This window comes from Macaca thibetana, chromosome 6 (genome assembly GCF_024542745.1).
Source record: "Macaca thibetana thibetana isolate TM-01 chromosome 6, ASM2454274v1, whole genome shotgun sequence".
NCBI lineage: Eukaryota > Metazoa > Chordata > Mammalia > Primates > Cercopithecidae > Macaca > Macaca thibetana.
The window spans coordinates 40,658,500-40,682,653 of record NC_065583.1 but is presented as its reverse complement, the minus strand read 5'-3'; the positions used below and the strand labels follow the sequence as shown (position 1 = coordinate 40,682,653).

The following is a 24,154-nucleotide window of genomic DNA, read 5'->3' as shown; positions in this document are numbered from 1 at the left end:
CATGCAAACTGAGAAAAAGTGGCATTTTTAGTAAATCATTCATAAAATGAAATGGAGTGGGGAGACAAGTTAGGCTTCTCTTTGATCACCACTGTTTTGCCTTCATAAGCTATTCTGAGCCCTCTCATTCTAAAATAAGCCAATGTTAAAACATTAACATATTTCAGGAATTCTCCCAATACTACTAACTGTGCCTTGAAAGTCAAAAGTTTGCTTTAGAGAAGGGCATCGTGGTTCATACCTGTAGTCCCAGCTACTCAGAAGTCTGAAGGAGTGAATTACTCAAGGCCAGGAGTTCAGGGGTGCAGTAAGCTATGGTTGCACTGCTGCACTCCAGCCTGGGCAATAGAGTGAAACCTCATCTCAACCAAACAAAAAAAAAATGTGCTTTAGTGAGGCTTTAATTTTGTGCCTTATTTTATACAAATTTGTGTAAATTCAGAGTCACTAGAATACATCCTCTTCCTTCCTGCACAGGAGGACACAATGTTTGTACCTGGAATTTTAAGGGTAGAGCATTATCTCTTAAAATACTTCTTAAATATACCAAATCATATTTATTAATATAAACTTCATTCTTGGACTTAATGACTGATACCTAATGGCATCACCTGGCTATTTACCTGTTGGCCAGGAATACACTAAAATTTAGTGCTGTTATTTTTTAAACGTTGGAGATGCTCAGGGCAGAACTGGTGTAACCTATGGCTGCCTTCAATATTAAAATGTTAAAGAATAGATGAAGCAAATGCACTATATCAATGAATTGCTTTTATTTTTAATATTAAATATTTTATATACATTGAGTTATGATTCTGCTGATTTAGAGTAAAGGTCTTCTCGCACAAAACATAGAATAGTGTTCCAGTGTATGTGTGTTCCAATTGGTGAAGGCATGCTGAAATTTCTATTTCCTTTAAATGACAAAGGAGCTAGAATATTTATTTATTTATTTATTTATTTTTTGGAGACAGAGTCTTGCTCTGTTACCCAGGCTGGAGTACAGTAGTACGATCTCGGCTCACTGCAACTTCTGTCTCCTGGGTTCAAGTGATCTTCCTGCCTCAGCCTCCTGAGTAGCTGGGACTACAGGCGTACAATGGAGCCTGCCTTCATGTCAAGGATAGGGAAAGAAAATGGTGTAGATTCATGATTTTAAGACTTTGATATTCAAGTAGCAGTGAAGTTCATGAACACATACACACACACACACACACACAATGGACAGAATATGTAGATTTGCCAACTTTTTATTTTTTCACATTAAATGAAATAAAACCTACCACTTCACGCCACCATTAGTCCATAAGCGAAATGGCATTTTAATATAAAAATGGTAAGATGGGCCGGGCGCAGTGGCTCACACCTGTAATACCAGTACTTTGGGAGGCTGAGGCAGACGGATTACAAGGTCAAGAGATGGAGACCATCCTGGCCAACATGGTGAAATCCTGTCTCTACTAAAAATACAAAAATTAGCTGGGTGTGGTGGTATGCGCCTGTAGTCCCAGATACTTGGGAGGCTGAGGCAGGAGAATTGCTTGAACCCAGGAGGTGGAGGTTGCAGTGAGCTGAGATCGTGCCACTGCACTCCAGCCTGGTGACAGAGCAGGACTCCGTCTCAAAAAAATAATAAAAAAAGGTAAGATAATAATCTCATAAAAGAAACCATCCTTTAAATTTAAAAAATGTATTGATTTAATATAAAAATATTTTGCCACTATTTCTCTTATTTTTGCCTTAGGTGAAAATTTTGTCACTCTAATCTAATTTTATTTAGACTTCAAGTTCCCAAGAAAATTCCAATCCTACCTGACAACTTAAGAATATATCAATTCACTGAATGTGAAGTAGGCCACTTGTTTTTGGAGAGAACTCTATACACTAGCTGAGATTAAGTCCAGGTCTCCATCAGCAAATTAAGACAAAGAATGTAAATAATTAGGACAATTACTCTTTCCAAAGTGTCGAGTGATATTAGAACTATTTATATGTATTCAAAGCTATGACCCAAGAACTTTGAAAAGTGTCTTGTACAAAAAGGCTTTTTATTAGGAAATAATTCTAGACTTATAAAATTGCAAAAATACTATAGATAGTTCCTGTATATCCTTCACCTAACTTCCCTGAATGCTGACATCTTACATAACCATAGTAGTTATCAAAATTAAGAAATTAACCTTGGTATAATTCTATGAAGTAAACTACAGGCCTTATTCATATATAACAGTTTCCCCCCAATGTCCTTTTTCTATTTAAGGATCCAATCTAGGATCCTGCAAAGCATTTGTTTCCTTTCTCTCTACCACCTGTGACAGTTCCTTACTCTTACCTTACCTATCATGACTTGAGACTTTTGAAGAGTACTAGCCAGTTATTTGTAGAATGCCCCTCAGTTTGGGATTGTTTTCTCATTATTAAACTGAGGTTATGCATTATTGGGAAAAATACTGCAGAAATGATATTGTATTCTTTTCAGTGTATCATGTCAGCAGGTATGTGATGCCAATGTCATACTACTGGTGATATTAATCTTTTTTTCTTTTATTGTGGTAAATAACTTATAAAATGTACCATGTTAGCCATTTTTAAGTATGTTAGCCATTTTTCAGTAATGTTAAGGTGATGCTAACTTTGATCGCTTGGTTAACATAATGTCTGCCATGTTTCTCTATTATAAAGTTACTTTTTTCTCTTTGTAATTAATAAATACTTGGGGGGTTATACTTTGAAACTATGCAAATATCATGTTTCTGCTTAAACCAATTTTAGTATCCATTGCTAGATATTTCCTGTGGCAATTAATATTGTGGCATTCTAATGGTGATTTACTATTTCTCTAATTCCTTTTACATTAATTAAAATTCTTCTGGAAGGAAAACTTGTTACTTTTCCCCCCACTTATTTAATTAGTTATTTCTTTACATAAGGACACCTGGATATCTCCTCTATTATTTGGGTTACAAACTAATCCTATCATTTACTTTGTTGTTCAGCAAACCCTTTTATCTGAGATGAAGAACAGATTTTTAAGACTGGAATTATCCATGTAGAATACATTTTTATCAAAATTAGTATTTCTTTGTAACTCTACATGTTAGATTATTTTAAACAATCATAAAGTAAGCCCATTAAGGTTTATGCATAAAGTTTTAACTTTAAATGAAAATTATACTAGCATTTTAAATTAGTCATAAATTTTAAAATAGATATAAACTGAAAAATTTAAAATTTATTATGCAGACATGTTTATATAGTTTAAGCTATGTATACTGGAGATGCTATTTAAAAATAGACTTATATGCTGAAATTAGACTTTCAGATATATAAGAAATGGAATTGGTCTGTCTGATTTTATGTAATTCTCCTAAAAATAAATAATTAATTTCTTTATCAAGTCTGTGCACTTTTTATTGTTTTCCATTTAGTGATGATTTGTCTTGTTCTTGGAAGCATAATTCATTCATATGATTCTCCCATATAAATAACTATTTTCTGTAGAGTTTAATATCTTCGAACTATGTGACTAATTGGATATTCATTCTTCAACCAAAAGTTTGACTTCATTTTCAAATATATGTAACACCTTTAAAAAACATTATTAAAGTATTAGTTGTGTTTATATAACACTGAAACAGGCGGGCATGGTAGCTCACGCCTGTAATCCCAACACTTTGGGAGGCCAAGGTGGGGAGATCACCTGAGGTCAGGAGTTCGAGACCAGCCTGGCCAACATGGTGGAAACCCCTCTCTACTAAAAATACAAAAATCAGCCAGGTGTGGTGGCTCACGCCTGTAGTCCCAGCTACTTGGGAGGCTGAGGCATGAGAATTGCTTGAACCCGGGAGGCGGAGATTGCAGTGAGCTGAGATTATGCCACCGCACTCCAGCCTGGGCAACAGAGTGAGACTCAGTCTCAAAAAACAAACAAAAAAACCCCCAAAACAAATGAAAAACCCACTGAAACGAATGTTAAAAAGTGAAAGTAACAAAGGGTTTCTGGTCAAGCTGGTGAAGTAAGTTTATGCTTCTGTGTACCATACTCTGCTCTAAATACAGTAGTAACAGGTAAAAATTTTAAAAAATGTGACCGGGTATGGTGGCTCGCGCCTATAATCTCAGAAGGCCACGGCAGGTGGATCACCTGAGGTCAGGAGTTCGAGACCAGCCTGACCAACATGATGAAACCCTGTCTCTACTAAAAATACAAAAATTAGCCAGGCGTGGTGGCATGCGCCTGTAATCCCAGCTACTTGGGAGGCTGAGACAGGAGAATTGCTTGAACCCAGGAGGCGGAGGTTGCAGTGAGCCAAGATCAGGCCATTGCACTCCAACCTGGGCAACAAGAGCTAAACTCCGTCCCCCCACCACTACCCACCTCCCCAACCAAAAAAAAAAAAAAAAAAAAAAAAAAAATGCAAGGCCAGGCATGGTGGCTCATGCCTGTAATCCCAGCACTTTGGGAAGCTGAGGCGGGTGGCCAAGGTCAGGAGTCCGAGAACAGCTTGGCCAACATGGCAAAACCCTGTCTACTAAAAATACAAAAATTAGCTGGGTGTAGTGGCATGCACCTGTAATCCCAGCTACTCAGGAGGCTGAGGCATGGGAATTGCTTGAAGCCAGAAGGCAGAGGTTGCATGAGCCGAGATCACGCCACCGCACTCCAGCCTGGGCGACAGAGCGAGACTCCATCTCAAAAAAAAAGTGGAACAGACATAAAGAGGTGAGCGGGGATAAAATCCTTGGATTTTCAAGCTATTGGAATGGGAAGTTGGCATTGGTTACCATTAGTTTGGCTCTTAAGATCTCTCAGGAACAAAATGTTCACCATGAAAAATGGAGAATAAAAGCCAGCGTCATTGGTTAGAGTCAAGAGGTAGGATGGGTCAAGATAGGTTGAAAAGCCATTGCCAAAAAATTCCTGAAACTGTATGTTATGGTATGTTGCAGGCCTGTGAAGGCTGGAGGACACAGAAACAACTTTCAGAATATGTACTAGGCTCTGTAGCCAACAGACTTAATGTAGTCATCTGTACCATTTCCAGTATCATGTTGGGTCAGAAGCCCAAATCATTACTATACAACCTGATTCTAGACCATGCCCAGGGTCTAGGAAATGAACATAAGTAGAGAGAGGAATGAAAAGGAAAACATTTTCAAAAAGTGTCGTTCAAAATAAAACTGTTTAAGATGCTTGCAGAGATGAATTTAGAAGTTACACCCACAAAAGATAGTAAATTATGAGATAAAAAAAGACTAAAATAAAGAATGGATTCATATAAATATAGCCAACCAGAAATTTTAGAAAAGAAACTTATTCATTGTAATCAAAACCTCAATAGATAGTATAAACTTTAGTCTGGAAGCTAATGAAGACTAAATTAGTAAATTGGTATGTAACTATGGAATTATATATGGACACATGGATATTTATTATTTAGGTTATAATCCAATTCTATCATTTATTTTGTTGTTCAGCAAACCCTTTTATCTGAGATAAAGGAAGATTTTTAAGATCTGCCCAATAACACAGAACAAAAAGATTAAAATTATGAAAGAGTATTTAAAAGATGTTATCTACTGTGATAAACCACACTGAAACTTAAAGGCATAGAACAGACATATTATGCTCATGGACTCCATGGGTCAGGAATTCAGACAAGGCCCAGTGGGAATGAATTGCCTCTGCTCTATGATGCCTGAGGCCTCAGGTAGAAAAGCTCAAAGGCTGGGAGTGACATAGTGGCAGTGAGCTAGTATCATTTGGTGAGAGGTGACCTCTCTTCCATGATTGATGCTGGCAGTGAACCATAATAATTGCATATATCCTATGTGGCCTTTAAAACATGGTGGCTGGGTTACAAGAGCAAGTGTCACTTTCCCCATGCTTTCCATTGGTCAAACAGTCACAGAGACCAAATTCAAGATGAGGGGACATATGTCCTACCTCTTGAATAAAGGAGTGGTAAAGAATTTGGGAAAAGATTTTAAAGCTGCCATAGGAGACATGGAAGATAGATGGAAAAACTGTAATATAGGTCCCAGAGATATTCCAGAAGAAGAATGGAGGAAATGACAGAGAAGAGAAATATACTGTTTCTGGTTCATGTCAAGACGGCAGATTAGCATGGGTTACAGATACCACAAGAGCAGTCATGGAGGAACCATACATTGAAACATTATAGAACTTAGGCGGTTGGGCACAGTGGCTTACGCCTGTAATTCTAGCACTCTGGGAGGCCGAGGCAGGTGGATCACATGAGGCCAGGAGTTCGAGACCAGCCTGGCCAACATGGCAAAACATCATCTCTACTAAAAATACAAAAATTAGCCAGGTGTGGTGGTACATACCTGTAATCCCAGCTACTCAGGAGGCTGAGGCATGAGAATCACTTGAACCCGGGAGGCGGAAGTTGCAGTGAGCTGAGCTGAGATCGTGCCACTGCATTCCAGCATACATGACAGAGCAAGACTCTTGCTTCAAACAGAGAGAGAGAGAGAGAGAGAGAGAGAGAGAGAGAGAGAACAAACTTAGGAACTTAGGAAATAATGAAAAAACCCTAAGAAGCTTTTGAGGAGGATGGAGTCTGTTTTATACTGGTGTGTTAAGGCTTAGTGGTGGCTGCAGCCTGGGAAGGAAGGTAAGCCATCATGTTTGTGGTAGGATATATTTAAAATAAATCTCCTATTCCCACCTTTGGACAGTGATTTCCTGCTTTCTCACTGGAAGTAAGTGGCAACAGTTCAGACTGCTGGTATAGTTGTCATCGGGGTAAAAGTCAAGGCAATTAAAAAAATCTACTTGGGTCAAAATTTGTATTAATTAACTGTATACTGACTAGCCTTGGACATTCACCCTCCCCTTCCCCTCACCTCAAATCCCATTGTTGGTGAATTATAATTTACAGTAACTCCTTCAGGTAATGCTTTTTCCTGGAAAAAGGTGAATGGAAGGTGAAATCCAAGCCTGAAGAATTGTTTGATTAGGGGGCTATGAGACAGTAGTGATGAACTGGAATTCCCTGGCATTTAGGAAATTCCACCATAGACTGCATCCTCCCCGCTCTTCTCTATCTCATCTTGGTTGACAAGGACTAGATCTGGTCCAAGTCTCTTCTTCATACACATTATCAGACAGAATAGCTGATAATATTGGCTCAAAATAAGTAGGTATATTTGAAAGTAAACCTACTTAGGTATAGTAGGTATATTTGAAAACATACGTACTTAAAAAGTGAAATAAACTTACACTGTTAATATCAGAACTGAGATATTATTACTGTAGAACCAAGAATATAAAAGTAAGCATAATAAACTTACGGAAATAAGCTATATAAAACAAGAACTATAGTTTAAAGAATAAGGTGAAAATAGTAAGCATGAAACTATAATTATTGAAGCAAAGTATATAATAGATGAGATAATTAACAGAAAGGATAAAACTGAAGAACTACTTAGTGAGTTAGAAGATCACATTGAAAAATGTCTCAGAAGGAAGTAGGGAAAAAAAATAATTAGAAGATATATAATTAAAGTTAAGAGATACAGAGGCTAAAAGAAGTAGCAATGCACAAAAATTGGTATCCCAGAAGAACAGAAATATAAAAATGGAGAGAATGGTTTTTGAAGAAATTACAGAAAGAAATGTCTAAGAATTAAAGAATAATGAAAGAAGGCCTCTGATTGGAAGGCTTGCAGAGTAGTAAACAAGACAAAGCCATGCCTAGACAAATTGTGATGAAATTTATGAATAATAATGACAAAGAGGAAGAACATACTACACAAAACGAAACAAGATCAAACTTACAACAGACTTCTCATTAGCAACACTGGATGGAAGCAATACATGGTATCGGTTCTTGGAAAAGACTAACAAAATAGAAAAAAATAGCTGATGGCTGTGTGCCATTAACATCCAAGAGAACTACAAGGAAATTTCAGGGCTCCTGTGGCAAATAGTCAGCCAATTAATAGTGTGGATATTTTCAGAAATATCTTATTTTTCTAACACTTCTCCACGTGAAGGATGCTGGAGGAAAATTTCCTAGAACTGGTCATGTTGTCACTAGTTGCCTTATGCTGGAGCACTTCCTGAAACACACTTTACTTCTTTAAGGATCATAATCCCAGCATTCTGGGATCAAAGGAAAATGCCTTGCAGATATTACACAAATAAATTTAAGATACAGGTAAGAAAAGAATGTGAGCATGGGTCTTAATAAATTAGTAGTAACCACCAGAAAAATATAAATAAAATGCACGACTTTCCAGTTAGCAGAATAAAATCTTATTTAGCCAATAGGAGTCAAGAAAGGGGTTAAAAACAGTAAAGAAATATTGAAATGTGACGGCAGAGATATGTGCTAAAATAACAGCAACTAAAATAAACATACATAAGCTCACCCATCAGGAGTTAGAGAATTTCAGTTTGAATTAAAAATCAAGCCCTAGAAATGTGGAGCCTATAAGAAACAGATTCACGACAGTTGTTATAAAGAAAGGTTAAATGTAAATGGATGAGAAAAGAATTACATCCAAATATTAACCCAATAAAATATAGAATAATTTTAATAATGTAAAAGACAAGTACAAAAATACATACAAATCAATAAGATATAATGATCATGAAAATATATACACTGAATAATGTACCCTCAAGATACATAAAGGAACAACCAAAAAACACTGAAAGAAATAGATAATCAGCAACTAAGATGGAGTTTTTAATACACTACATTGAGAAACATCACTCAGGCCGGGCGCGGTGGCTCAAGCCTGTAATCCCAGCACTTTGGGAGGCCGAGACGGGCGGATCACGAGGTCAGGAGATCGAGACCATCCTGGCTAACACAGTGAAACCCCGTCTCTACTAAAAAATACAAAAAACTAGCCGGGCGAGGTGGCGGGCGTCTGTAGTCCCAGCTACTCGGGAGGCTGAGGCCGGAGAATGGCGTAAACCCGGGAGGCGGAGTTTGCAGTGGGCTGAGATCCGGCCACTGCACTCCAGCGCGGGCGACAGACCGAGACTCCGTCTCAAAAAAAAAAAAAAAAAAAAGAAAGAAAGAAAAGAGAAACATCACTCAAAGATAAGTAAAAATAAAGAATATTTGAAAATCACAATTGATGTGCAGCAATATATTCAGAAACAATTCCTCACAAGAACAAAAAACATTCTTTTGAACACACAATAGAATGATCTTAAAAAATGGCTGAATACTAGTCTAGAAAGCAAGCGTCATGAAATCTAGGTAAATCAAAGCAGATATATCTATCAAAATGCAAATTTTTTTTTTTTTTTTTTTTGAGACGAAGTCTCGCTTTGTTGCCCAGTGCAGTGGCCGGATCTCAGCTCACTGCAAGCTCCGCCTCCCGGGTTTATGCCATTCTCCTGCCTCAGCCTCCCGAGCAGCTAGGACTACAGGCGCCCGCCACCTCGCCCGGCTAATTTTTTGTATTTTTTAGTAGAGACGGGGTTTCACCGTGTTAGCCAGGATGATCTCGATCTCCTGACTTCGTGATCCGCCCGTCTCGGCCTCCCAAAGTGCAGGGATTACAGGCTTGAGCCACCGCGCCCGGCTCAAAAATATTTTTAAATAATTACCAAAAATTTTCTTTAAACAAATCCTACTTTACTGAAACCTAAATAGCAAATTATTAAGTAATATTTGAGTTAAAGAGGAAATATTAAAGAAAAGTAAAATGTTATTGGAACTTAACAACAGTGAAAACATAATGAGCCCTCATTTGTGGGGCAGAGAAAAACTAGAATTTAGATGAAAGTTTTTATTTTAAATGCATATGTCAGAAAAAAAAGAAATATTTACAGCAAATGAGTTCAAACATTTTAAAAAAGCAATAAGCGAACTCAAAGAGGAAAGAGGATGTAATAAAGATAAGGGCAGAAACCAATTAAAGTATAAATAAAGAAAAGGAATTAGCTAAAGGAAATGAAGTTATTTTGAAATATGTATATATATTTCAAATGTAATATTTATTCTATTATATATGTATATATAAAATATAATTATATATGTATATATAAAACAGAAAAATTAGAGGAAGGTTGTCCAAAAAAGGAAAAGGTACAATAACTTAAAATACAGAGTTAAAAAGAAGTAACTATAAAGACTATAGTAAATAAATAAGATGAGTGAAAAACTAAGTGCTTAGATAAATTTGTAGGAAAATAGAAATGACAAATTGGTACAAATGTCATAAAATTTTTGAATAGATAATAATTATTAAAATAATCAAAATGGTAATCACAGACCGGACACCCCCCCAAAAAAAGAACTAGTCTGGATGGTTTTATAGTTTATCAAACTTCTAATAAACTGTTAATAGTAATAGAAAAAAATAAAGTTGAACACTTACATATAATAGGTACATATGGAAACACTTATCTTTAAAAAGACTATATATCAAAAGTCTACTGTAAACATTATACTTAACAAGGAAACCTTAGAAATAGTCTCAATAAGATTAGGATGAAGAAAGGAATACCTACCAGAACCACTACTTCTTAACAGAGTAAACAGATCCTGGCCACTACTACAAAACTTGAAAAAGGCTTAAGCAGTATGAGGTGTGGAAGAGACTAGATAAAAGTATTGGTATTTGCAGATGAAATAATCATCTATGAAGAAAAAACACTAGAATGTAGCACTTTTGCTAAAGTCATCTTTCTGAAGACTTTATCAAAGGTCCTCAATATAATATCAACCAAGGGGGGAAAGAAGTGTTCCCTCATACCAGTCATAACCAACTAGAAAATACTATATAAAGTAAAATATGTACTGCAATAACAACAAAATCTATAAAGAATCAGAATAAATTCAATAAAATATTCACAGGACCATTATGGAGAAAAATTTTAATGCTATTGAAGGATATAAAACTACTCGAGGCCAGGCGTCATGGCTCATGCCTGTAATCCCAGCACTTTGGGAGGCCAAGCCAGGCAGATCAGGAGGTCAGGAGATCGAAACCATCCTGGCTAACATGGTGAAACCCTGTCTCTACTAAAAATACAAAAAATTAGCTGGGTGTGGTGGCGGGTGCCTGTAATCCCAGCTACTCAGGAGGCTGAGGCAGGAGAATCGTGTGAACCCAGGAGGCAGAGGTTGCAGTGAGCCAAGATTGTGCCCCTGCATTCAAGCCTGAGTGACAAAGCGAAACTTCATCTCAAAAAAAAAAACAAAAACAAAAACAAAAAACAAACCAAAAAAAACTACTCTAAAAATAGAGAAATATAACACATTTATGTATGGAATGATTTAACAGAAGTAGCCTACTCTCTCTATTGAGTTCTACAAATTCATAAAATCTCATTACAATTCCAGGTAGATTTCTGAGGAACTTAACTCATTCTAATATCAGTATAAAACAATATATTTTCACAAATAGCTAATTTATCTTTTATAATAAAAGGCATGAGATGAGCTTGTTCTGCCAAATATAAAGATATGATACAAAGTTAAAGTAATAAGAAAACTAACACAAGATCACATAAATGAACCAACAGAATAACACAAGGAGCTTAAAAATACATATATTCATATAGGAACTCGAGAAATGATAAAGTTTGCACCAAAACAATAAGTAAAGGACAGACTGTTTAGTAGATTATGTTGGGAAAATTTGCCTCATAAATGGACAACAATAACCTAGATACATGCTTACACCATATAAAGTTGGACTTCACATTGATTAAAGATCTAGATATAAATGGTAAACCATAAAACTAATAGAAAAATTGGCCAGGCGCGGTGGCTCATGCCTGTAATCCCAGCAGTTGGGAGGCCAAGAAGGGCAGATCACTTAAGGCCAGCAGTTCGAGACCAGCCTGGCCAACATGGTAAAACCCCATCTCTACTAAAAATACAAAACATTAGGAGGGCATGGTAGCAGGCGCCTATAATCCCAGCTACTTGGGAGGCTGAGACACAAGAATCACTTGAACCTGGGAGGTGGAGGTTGCAGTGAACCAAGATCATGCCACTGCAGTCCAGCCTGGGCAACAGAGCGAGACTGTCTCAACAAAATAAATAAACAACAAAAAACAGTAACCTCTCGGCCAGGCATGGTGGCTTACACCTGTAATCCCAGCACTTTGGGAGGCCAAGGCGGGTGGGTCACTTGAGGTCAGGAGTTTGAGACCAGCTTGGCCAACATAGTCAAACTCCATCTCTACTAAAAATCCAAAAATTAGCTGGGTGTGGTGGTGCTTGCCTGTAGTCCCCATTACTTGGGAGGCTGAGGCAGGAGAATCGCTTGAACCCGGGAGGCAGAGGTTTCAGTGGGCTGAGATCGTGCCACTGCACTCCAGCCTGGATGACAGAGGGAGACTCCATCTCAAAAGAAAAAAAGAAAAAAAAATTAGGGTAAAATTTTTGTGCTTTAAGGGTAGAAAATGATTAAACAACAGCCAAAAAGTACATATTATAAAGCAAAAAGTTTTATATATTTACTTCAACATTTATGATTTCTGCTCAAAGATGGACATAATAAAAAAAGATAAGAGGCAGATGGCATAATGCAGAAAATATTTCCAATGTCTAAAACCAACAAAAGATTGACATTTAGAACTCACAAAAAACCCATGCAAATAAATATTTAAAAGATAGTCAAATGCTATAGAAAATAGAAAAGAGCATAGGAAGAAATGCCCAAACTCATGAGTAATCACATACATACAAATTAAAAATAAAATAACTTTTATGTTCAGCAAAATGAAAAAGAAATACAAAGCTAGAAAATGCCAAGTGCTGGCAAGGATGTGAGGTAATGACATCTTATACACATCTGAAGGAAATAGCTACTAGTACAGTAACTTTGGAAAGCATTCTAGAAGTATTTAATGAAAATAAATGTATTTATCCAGATTCTGTATAAATGTATCAAAGAACTTCTTACACTGACTTGTAAGGAAATATATACAATGAGTCCATCATGGCCTTGTTTGTAATAGCTGGGTACTGAGTTAAATGTAGTTGTCCAACAACAGGAAAAAGAAAGAGTAAAATGGTAATGGTAATGTACACTATTGAATGTCACACAGAGGTCATATGCAATAAACTTGATGTTCAAAAACAATGTAACTAGATCTCAAAAACACGATTCGAGTTTTTTTAAAAACTAGAAATGGAATAAGAAACTTAAAATGCCCCCCTGGTATTGAACATATTTTACAGGGACAAAAACAACGAAACAATATTTTGTAAGCATAAACATACATTTAAAGACACATATTAAACATATAGGCTAAGTATGTAAATAGAGAAACAGGAGTGCTGAAAGTTAGGGGAAAATGGAGAATAAAATAAGGGGATTCCTGCACAGACCAAAGTTGATAATGTACTCCAAACTGAGAAATACAATTAACCATCTGCACCTGGGATTAAAAAGAAAAAAAATGTGTTACTTCCAAACAAGCGGAATAAAAAAGAAAGAAAACTTAATCGAGTAAAAAGCAGGAAAGTAGAGAAAAAGCCCTAGAAGACTGAAAGTACAAAAAAAATTTGAAAAATAAATTCAAATTTATCAGTAATCACAATAAGGACAAACAGTTCGTTTTATGTATGTATGTATGCATATATGTACATATAGAGAAATGGTCTTTCTATGTTCCTCAAGCTGGTCTTGAACTCCTGGCCTCAAGCAATACTCAGTCTCCCGAGTTCATTTATGAAAAGACAAAAATATCACATTGAACTAAAAATAATACAGCTAAATGCTTTTTACAAATGACATAGCTAAAACTTTAAAACACTGTTTATCAATTTTCTGCTTGCTGTTTTAACAAACTACTATAAATGTAGTAGCTTAAAACACCACATATGTATTATCTTACAGTTATGTAGGTCAGAAGTCTGACACAAGTCTCACAGGGCTAAAAACAACATGTCTGCAATAATACATACCTTTCTGGAGGTTTTATAAGAGTCTCTTTTCTTGACATTTCCAGCTTCCGGAGACCTCCTTCCTTCATCTTCAAAGCCACCAATGTTGCATCTCTCTATACCTTTCTTTCATATTCACATATCCACCTCACTCTGTCACTCTCCTCTCTAGCCTCTCTTCCAATCTTAATGACCCTTGGGATTACACTGCACCTAGCAGGACAATTTAGGAAAATCTCCCTATTTTAAGGTCAGTTGATTAGTAACCTTAATTCCATGTACAACCTTAAGTCCCTTTGCCATGTAACATAACATTCACAAGGTCCAAGGATTAGGATGTAGACATCTTTGAGGGCTATTATTCTGCCCATCACCCAGTAAAATGAAAGTAAAGACATGGAAAACAAACGTATATAATACTAAATATGAATATCAGTTATCAGAATATCAATATCTGAAAACCTGTATGAATATCAGAAAAAAGTCCTAATGGCAAAAAGCATTATAGGACAATTCTGCAACTAAATGTATCTAATATAACGTCAACATTTATAAAGCAAACAGAAGGTTTTTTTTTTTTGAGACGCTGTCTTGCTCTGTTGCCCAGGCTGGAGTGCAGTGGGGCCATCTTGGCTCACTGCAACCTCCGCCTCCCAGGTTCAAGTGATTCTCCTGCCTCAACCTCCTGAGTAGCTGGCCACCACGCCTGGCTAATTTTTGTATTTTAGTAGAGATGGGATTTTGCCATGTTAGTCAGCCTAGTCTCGAACTCCTGACCGCAGGTGATCCATCCATCTCAGCCTCCCAAAGTGCTGGGATTATAGGTGTGAGCCACCATGCCTGGCAAACAGATTTAAAATAAAAATTGGTGAGTCTGATATACCTAATGTAAATGATGAGTTAATGGGTGCAGCACACCAACATGGCACATGTATATATATGGAACAAACATGCACATTGTGCACATGTACCCTAGAACTTAAAGTATAATAAAAAAAAATTGGTGAGTCCATAATCATATGTGGGGTTTTAAACATACCTACTTGTTCCTGTATTTGATAGATCAACCAAATAGAAAATAGCTAGGAAATCCAAATTTGGATTTGAATAATTCAAGGAATGGGCTTGGTCTAAAAGATACATATAGGGAGAGAACCTATGCTCTACAGTTTAAATATCCCCATTATTTTAAAATACACATAACATTTTTAAATAAGATGACAACATACTAGATAACAAAATAAATCTAACAGACACCAATAATTTATAAGGACAACATCCTTTCCCTCCTTCCTTCCTTCCTTCCTTTCTTTCCTTTCTCTCTTTCTTTTCTTTCTCTCATTCTCTCTCTTTCTCTTTCTCTTTCTTTCTTTCTTTGAGACAGAGTCTCACTCTGTCGCCCAGGCTGGAGTTCAGTGGTGTGATCTTGGCTCACTTGGCTCACTGTAACCTCCACTTCCTCGGTTCAAGCAATTCTCCTGCCTCAGCCTCTCCAGTAGCTGGGATTACAGGCATGTGCCAGGACACCCGGTTATTTTTAGTAGAGACGGGATTTCACCATGTTGGCCAGGCTGATCTCGAACCCCTGACCTCAAGTGATCCGCCTGCCTCGGCCTCCCAAAGTGTTGGGATTACAGATGTGGGCCACCACACCCGGCCAAGGTACCATCTTTTGACCTCAATTTAATTAAATTAGAAATCAATAATTAAAAATCATAAACTTCCCATGTAAAGTTTTAAAGCTTAAACCTGAAGAAAATAGTTTATAATGAAAATCTGAAAATATTTCCTGAGTGATAATGAAAATGCTACATACCAAAACTTGGAAGATGCAACTAAAGTGCTACTTAGAAATATGTACTGTTAAATGATTCTATTATAAAGGAATCTTTATATATGTAATTATGGCTGAAGCAGGGCTTATGACTGTAATTCTAACACTTTGGGAGGCTGAGGAGGGCAGATGGCTTGAGCCCAGGAGTTTGAGACTAGCCTGAACAACATGGCAAAACTCTGGCTGTACAAAAAGTATGAAAATTATCCAGGCATGGTGGTCTGTGTCTATAGTATTAGCTATTCTGGAGGCTACCGTGGGAGGGTGGAGGGAGTCCAGGAGGTTAAGGCTGCAGCAAGCTGTGATCATGCCATTGCACTCCAGACTAGGTGACAGAGGGAGACCCTGTCTTAAAAAAAAAAAAAAAAAAAAAAAAAGATAATTATGTGATTGAGAAAAGAAAAAAAGGCATAAATAAATAATATTTGGAATAGACAAAACTGAAGATATAGCAGAGATTGGGCCGGGCACAGTGGCCCATGCCTGTAATCCCAGCACTTTGGGAGGCTGAGGTGGGTGGATCATGAGGTCAGGAGTTCAAGAATAGCCTGGCCAACATGGTGAAACCCCACCTCTACTAAAAGTACAAAAATTAGCTGGGCATGGTGGTATGCGCCTGTAATCCCAGCTACTCAGGAGGCTGAGGCAGGAAAATCACTTGAAACCAGAAGGCAGAGGTTGCAGTGAGCTGAGATTGCACCACTGCACTCCAGCCTGGTCAACAAGAGTGAAACTCTGTCTCTTAAAAAAAAAAAAAAAGAGATATAGCAGAGATTAACAATTCAAAAGAAAACCTATGAACAACTCTATGAAAATGAATATCCTGGAAAAACTGGTTGAAGAAAAATAGTAAAATTGTATAGACTTAATCCAATTAAAATAACTGAATCAGTAGTTAAGTATGTACCACACACATTTCCAGGGAGGAGAGTGGGCTCAAAAGGTCTCTCTCTCTTTTTTAATTTTTTTATTTTATTGTGTTTTTTTTTGGTTTTTTTTTTTTAAAGACAGAGTCTCACTCTGTTGTCCAGGCTGGAGGCAGTGGTGCCATCTTGGCTCACTGCAACCTCTGCCTTCTGGGTTCAAACAATTCTCCTGCCTCAGTCTCCCAAGTAGCTGGGATTATAGGCACATGCCACCACGCCTGGCCATTTTTTATTTTATTTTATTTTTATTTTTAGTAGAGGCAGGGTTTTCCCATGTTGGCCAGGCTGGTCTTGAACTCAAGTGATCCACCTGCCTCAGCCTCCCAAAGTGCTGGAATTACAGACATGAGCCACCATGCCTGGCCTTAAAAGATTTATCCAGCAAGGTGTGGTAGCTCACCCTGTAATCCTAGCACTTTGGGAGGCCAAGGTGGGAGGACTGCTTGAGGTTAGGAGTTCAAGCCTTGCCTGGGCTGCACAGTGAGACTCTCTATCTCTAAAAAAAAAAAAAAAAAAAAAAAATTTTAATTAGCCAGGTATGGTGGTGCACACCTATAGTCCTAGCTACTAGGGAGGCTGAGGCCAGAGGACTGCTTGAGCCCAAAAGTTTGAAGTTGCAGTGAGCCATGATTATCCTACTGCGCTCCAGCCTATGTGACAGAGTGTGATATGTGACCCTGTCTCTCTCTCTCTCTCTCTCAAAAAAAGTTTTTATTTATATTAAAGGAACAAATTTTTTTTATCTTAGATCATCTGTCCCAGGTATTAGAAAAAGTAACATTCCTGTTATGCAGAAAATGATTAGCATGGGTAGAGCAGTGTCAGAAAAAATTCAGCTAAAGTAGAAGGTTTAAATAAGATCCCGAGTCTCAAAACATAATATGAAAAAGTCCAGATTTCAATTTAAAAAATCACTTGTCATCCCAAGAACTAGGAAGATCTCAAAGTGAATGAAAAAAAAAAAAAAACAATTGAGAGATGCCAACACGAAGATGAAAGAAATATTAGAATTGTCTGACAAGGATGTTAAAGAGGCCACCATAAAAATGCTTTAGTAAACAATTGCAAACATGTTTGAAACAAATTAAGAACTAGAAAGCCTCAATAAAGAATAGAAAGTCTCTCTTGGTCAGTAATGTCTAGGCAAAAAAAAAAAAAAAAAAAAAAAAAAAATTAAATAAATAAGTCTCAGCAAAGAAATAAAAGAACTGAAATACACTATAATCAAAAATGAAAAGCTTAATAGATATGTTCAACAGTAGAATAAAGGGGACAGAATAAAGAATTAGTTAATCAGAGATAGAACAAAAGAAATGATTCAATCTGAACAAAAAAATAACAGACTGAAAAATAATGAACAGAGCATCAGGGATTTGTAGTAGAATAATTAAAGATCTAGTATTTGTGTCACCAGAATTAGAGAAGGAAAGGATAATGAAGATGGGGCTGAAAAGTACTTAAAGAAATAATGAGTGAAAATCTCCCTAAATTTAGCAAAAGACAAACCTGGATGTTCAAGAAGCTGAGCAAATCTCAAATAGGATAACCCTAATAAATCCACACCAAGACACACTGTAGTCAAACTTCTGAAAATTAAGACAAAGCAAACTCTTGAAAGCAGCCACAGAAAAGTAACGTGTTACTTCTAGGGGGAAAACAATTTGAATGGCAGAAGACTTCTCGTCAGACACCATGGAGGCCAAAGGATGTAACTCAATTTTTTAGGGGCTGAAAAAATAGGACTGTCAATGAAGAATCTCATACCCACTGAAAATATTCTTCAAGAATAAATGAAATCAAGACATTATCAGATGAGGGAAAACTAAGAGAATTTGTTATCAGTTGACCTTCTCTAAAAGAATGGCTAAAAAGGAAGTTATCTAAACAGAAAGGATGTCATTTAAAAAGGAATACAGGAACATTATGAAAGAAGAACACAGTAAGCAAAAAAATAGGTGAATACAATAGGCTTTATTCTCCTCTTGACTTTTCTAAATTATGCTGAAGCAAAAATGGTAAGACTGCCTAATATGGCTGTAAATGTATGTAGAGGGAATAAGACAATTACACATGGGGAAGTAAAGGGAAAAAAAGAGGGGATATTGCTATACTACACTCAACTGGGTGAAATCATGACATAAACAGAATATGATAAATTATCTGTATATAATGTGATACCTAGAATAGCCACTAAAAAAGCCATATAAGATGATATGCTCAAAAACGTTATAGACACATCAAAATCATATCACCTCATAAATCATGTCCTTTGTAGCAACATGGATGCAGCAAGAGGCCATTATCCTAAGGGAACTAACTCAGGAACAGAAGACCAAATACTGCACGTTCTCACTTATACTCATTAAACGATGAGTACACATGGGTACAAAGAAGTGAACAATAGATACTAGGGCCTACTTGAGGGTGGAGAGTGTGAGAAGGAGGAGGATAAAAAAAACTACTTACTGCTACTGTGATTATTACCTGGGTAACAAAAGATTCTGTACACCAAACACCTCAGCAACACACAATTTACGTATACAACAAATTTGCACATGTACTCCTGAACCTAAATTTAAAAGAAAAGAAAAAAAAATCACGGTGTACTAGGCAACCAAATAATAAGAAAATTTATTTTTAAAAGTTGGCTGGGCGCAGTGGCTCATGCCTATAATCCCAGCATTTTGGGAGGCCGAGGAGGGTGGATCACCTGAGGTGTAATATGCTTTCAGTACAAAATTTTGTGTCAATTTGATCCTGTCTAATTGCCACAGATATTTGGTTGATCTAATTATACATAAATTTGAAAGGAATTTGAAAATTTAGTCTTGAAAATAAAATCCACAAATACACACTTCCACCTCTAAACAGTCACTAAATACATGAGGAACCATAAAGGAACTTCCAATTTCCCTCTAAAATCCCTGTTTGCTATTTATATAAACAAATAGAAAAATAAAATTTAATAAAAATAAAGAAAAAAAGTCTCGCAAAATATCCAAATTTGAACTCAATGTTCTAGGACTTCATTGACTTTTGGTTGAAGCCTTTGCACTCCCAGTAAACCCCATAAAAACACATTTTCTCTAGTGTGCATACAAAACTCAGAAAAAGAGTTTCCCTTCTTCCTGACATTTCAGTTAACACTGCACTTCTTTGACCTCAAAATAGTTTCAGAGTGAAATATCCCTTGGCCTTAGGAGAATATGAGAAAAGCCTGTTCCTAAACATTAAACTTAATTATAATTCATTGCTCCCTTAGTAAATAAGCAGACTTCTTTTGTAATCAAATGAGCTCTCAGAGAACTCAATATAAAACCTCTTAACGTATTAGTCAATTGGACTTTCATTGACCTCTCAACATTTCTAAATTGGGCTTCCATTCACCCCCCATTTTTTCCTAGCAAAATCATAAAAAATACCACTATTGTGAATTTCAAGATAGTATTTTTACAAACACAAGAAAGCCTCATAATACTTTAAGGTCAATGGGGTGACTCAGCCTGTAATCCCAGCAGTTTGAGAGGCCTAGGTGAGTGGATCCCTTGAGAGCAGGAGTTGGAGAACAGAGAGAGACCGTGTCTCAAATTAAAAAAAAATTTTTTTTTGGAACAACTAAACGGTAATAGAAAACCCCAGAGTACTCAAAAGGCACACAGTCACAAATCCGTTTATTTAGATTATGCTTCATAAGCCCTGCAAAATCTTAAAAACCTCTATTTTGCTTCCAAATAAAACTATTCATCTCACATAACAAATGAGATACGAAGGAAAAAATTCAACTGATCTTCAGTTGAATACTTGTCAACCTTAAATTGTGACTGACAAGGTAGCTTGAATTTTTTCTCTATATATTTGCACACACAGTATGCACAGCTTTACACAAGGGAAAACAGCAATAGAATTTGAATAAATAATGGAATAAAGGAACAGAAGAAGAAATTATACTCAATAGAATGTCAACATGCTTAATTAAAAGTGCTGTTTTTGTACAAATATACCTGGATTCTCTTCCGTGAATTTACATTTAAGTAATCAATACACAGCAAGTATTATGCTAGTATCTGGAGAACCCGAAATGTATTTTACTTAACCAAATCTGAACCCTGATTATGTTTAATTAGGAGAGAGAAGTGGTACTGTCAGACAATACCTCATGTTAGAAAAAAAAATCTGATGATTTTTTTTTTAGAAAAAATGATTCTGAATTTATTTTAAGTAGGTATTTATTTTTAAATTGCTATTTTATGCGAATCTAGGCTTTTCTTGTTTTGGATGTCTTTTTAATATGGTCCTTAACATAACCTACCTAGTGAATTGCACCTATTCAGAAATATTTAATCTACTTTTATCTTCAGTGTTAAAATAATAATTCTTACTCTACTATTTTGCACTTAGTATTCACTAAATAAACTTCAATTAATTCCCACTTGTGTTGATTTATACAGTTCAATTGTAGCTATTTGTACTTGCTTCTTTATGGAAGACCATCTATATAAACAAATATATACACAAAAATATTTTTGTAAATAAAACCGCCTTACTTCCTAAGACACCTTCTGATTGTGATATTATAGGTGTATAGTTTAGGGGAAAATTATCTTGTTTTCATCTTAATAATCCAGTTTCCCTTTGTACATGGTTACATTCACTGGTGAGTTGCCAACTGATCTCTTTTTCTGTACTCAGTCACCTGACCTTACTCTACGCTGAAAATGGAAAAAGAATCAATGCAAAGTAGAAAACTGGGAGAAGCCGAGAAAATCCAAAAGAGAATGAAAAGCTGAGGAAAGAGTAGTTTGCTCTACCTACGCAAACTACTTTCGACAATTATTATTCAGAAAAATAATTTTCTGTACCAGCAGTTCAGCAAGTACACCTTCTTGAAAGTTTTCTATTAAAACTTTCAATTAACCTGAACCAGCCTCAGGATAATTCTTCCTAGACGCTCCAGCCTGTCTGTTCAACCTACCCAGATTTACTCTCTTTTTTCTCCAACCTTTGCCTGTGCAGACAAACGCACCAGTTCTCAACATCTAGTTTTTTACCTTGCTGCTCCATATCACACGAAACACTCACACGTAATATTTCCACTTCAGAAGCCAGAATTAATATACTTTGAGATGTAACTAGCACAATCAGCCCACGTATACAGTTACTAACCTACCCTTGCAAAGTAACCTACAGAAATAAATTAACTGGGTTGTGTAATTTCCTAACTCGGAGTATTTCAATTCCATTCAGAAAACTGCCTCAAATTACACTTCACATATGGAAGGAGGGCTCTTCAGATGTATGCATTTTAAAACGATCTTTATGCCACTTGTAGTTTTACCCCTATTCATGCCCCGCCCTTTTTTTTGTCTTAACATGATCAAAACGCTGTGATCCCAGCAAACGAAAGAGCATTCAGATCAGCTGATGAGGGCAATGCAAAACAGTCGCAGCTATCCCATCCCCGGAATGTGCCAGAAATAGTAAAGAAATATTCCAGCCGGGCGCGGTGCTCACGCCTGTATCCCAGCACTTTGGAAGGCCAAGGCGGGTGGATCACAAGGTCAACAGATCGAGATCATCCTGGCCAACATGGTGAAACCCTGTCTCTACTAAGAATACAAAAATTAGCTGGGCGTGGTGGCGCCCGCCTGTAGGTAGTCCCAGCTACTCGGGAGGCTGAGACAGGAGAATCACTTGAACCCAGGAAGTGGGGGATGCAGTGAGCCTAGATCGCGCCACTGCACTCCAGCCTGGCGACAGAGCGAGACTCCATCTCAAAAAAAATAATAATAATAATTAGAAGAACTGTTCCAGCCTAAAGAGGGGAAAAGATCCAAATAAAATCTTCACATATCCCTTTCCTTCCTTTTCCTCCTCTTTCAGTTCGGCTTTGCTTACACAAGAAACAGCTGCCTCCCCTTGCAGAAGTTGGAAGCCAAGCGCATTTCAAAACAGCTTCTGTAGCCGCAATTTGTCTTAGGCTCTTACAGAACAGATTTCAAAACATCGGCTAAACTTAGGTATCAATTGGTCGCTCAGTTAGTGCAGTAGGCAGGAACACTAGAAAGTTCGTTGACTCCGCTAAGACGGAGACGACCGGAAGTCGCTGTGACCAGCACTTCCGGTACCGGCCCTAAAATCGGTCCTACCAGAAGGAAGAGGAAGTGAGGCCAGTAGACTGCTCAGGATTCCTGGAGTCACTCCTTATAGAACCGGCTGTCTCTCCTGGATGTATAATTTAGGAAATGGGAATTTTTTTTTTTTTTTTTTTTTTTTTGAGACCGAGTCTCGCTCTATCGCCCAGGCTGGGGTGCAGTGGCTGGATCTCAGCTCACTGCAAGCTCCGCCTCCCGGGTTTACGCCATTCTCCTGCCTCAGCCTCCCGAGTGGCTGGCGCTACAGGCGCCCGCCAGCTCGCCCGGCTAGTTTTTTGTCTTTTTTGGTAGAGACCGGGTTTCACCGTGTTAGCCAGGATGGTCTCGATCTCCTGACCTCGTGATCCGCCCGTCTCGGCCTCCCAAAGTGCTGGGATTACAGGCTTGAGCCACCGTGCCCGGCCGAGATGGGAATTTTTACAGCCTCTGAAATTACGCGTCGGCTCCAACAGATGTCTAACTGTGCGGACGAGGGTGACAGCTAGTGATTTTTTGTTTGTTTGGGACAGGATCTCGTTCTGTTGCCCAGGCTGGAGTGCAGTGGCGCGATCTGGGCTCCCTGCAGCCTCCGCCTCCTGGGTTCAAGAGATTCTCCTGCCTAAGCCTCCCGAATAGCTGGGATTAAAGGCGCCTGCCACCATGGCCCGGCTAATTTTTTATTTTTAGTAGAGACGGGGTTTCACCATGTTGGTCAGGCTGGTCTCGAACTCCCGACCGCAGGTGATCCACCCGCCTCAGCCTCCCAAAGTGCTGGGATTACAGGCGTGAGCCACCGCGCCCGACCTCCAGGCTTCTTGGTTGCCATTGGTTGCAGCAACTCTGAAATGAGAATAAAAACCTTTATGAACAAATTTGGTCCTCACTGAAAATCTGGGTGGGGGGAATGTACATATTAAGACTTCAGTGTCGGCCGGGCACAGTGGCTCACGCCTATAATCCCAGCACTTTGGGAGGCAGAGGCGGGTGGATCACGACGTCAGGAGTTCAAGACAAGCCTGGCCAAGATGGTGAAACCCTGTCTCTACTAAAAATACAAAAATTAGCTGGGCGTGGTGGCAGGCACCTGCAATCCCAACTACTTGGGAAACTAAGGCAGGAGAATCGCTTGAATTTGGGGGGCGGAGGTTGCAGTGAGTCAAGATCATGCCACTGCACTCCAGCCTGGGCAGCAAAGTGAGAGTCTGTCTCAAAAAAAAAAAAAAAAAAAAAAAAAAAAAAAAAAAAAGACTTCAGTCTTCAGAGAAATCCACTATATTGTGCATACTCTTCTCTCTGCATGAATTGCTGTTTCGCTCCTTCTTTGCCTATCTATCCTTGCCATATTCAGGGAAGTCTTTCTTG

General features: G+C 37.7%; 1 long non-coding RNA gene across 1 annotated transcript in view; it reads right to left on the bottom strand.

The window, feature by feature from the left end:
- The window catches only part of LOC126957350 (uncharacterized), a 32,215-nt gene extending 9,472 nt beyond the window's left edge, over positions 1–22,743 (bottom strand). Inside the window, exon 1 of the long non-coding RNA XR_007726714.1 lies at positions 22,557–22,743. This is a non-coding gene — a long non-coding RNA (uncharacterized LOC126957350). The remainder of the gene's footprint in view (positions 1–22,556) is intronic.
- Positions 22,744–24,154: the final 1,411 nt, after the last annotated feature.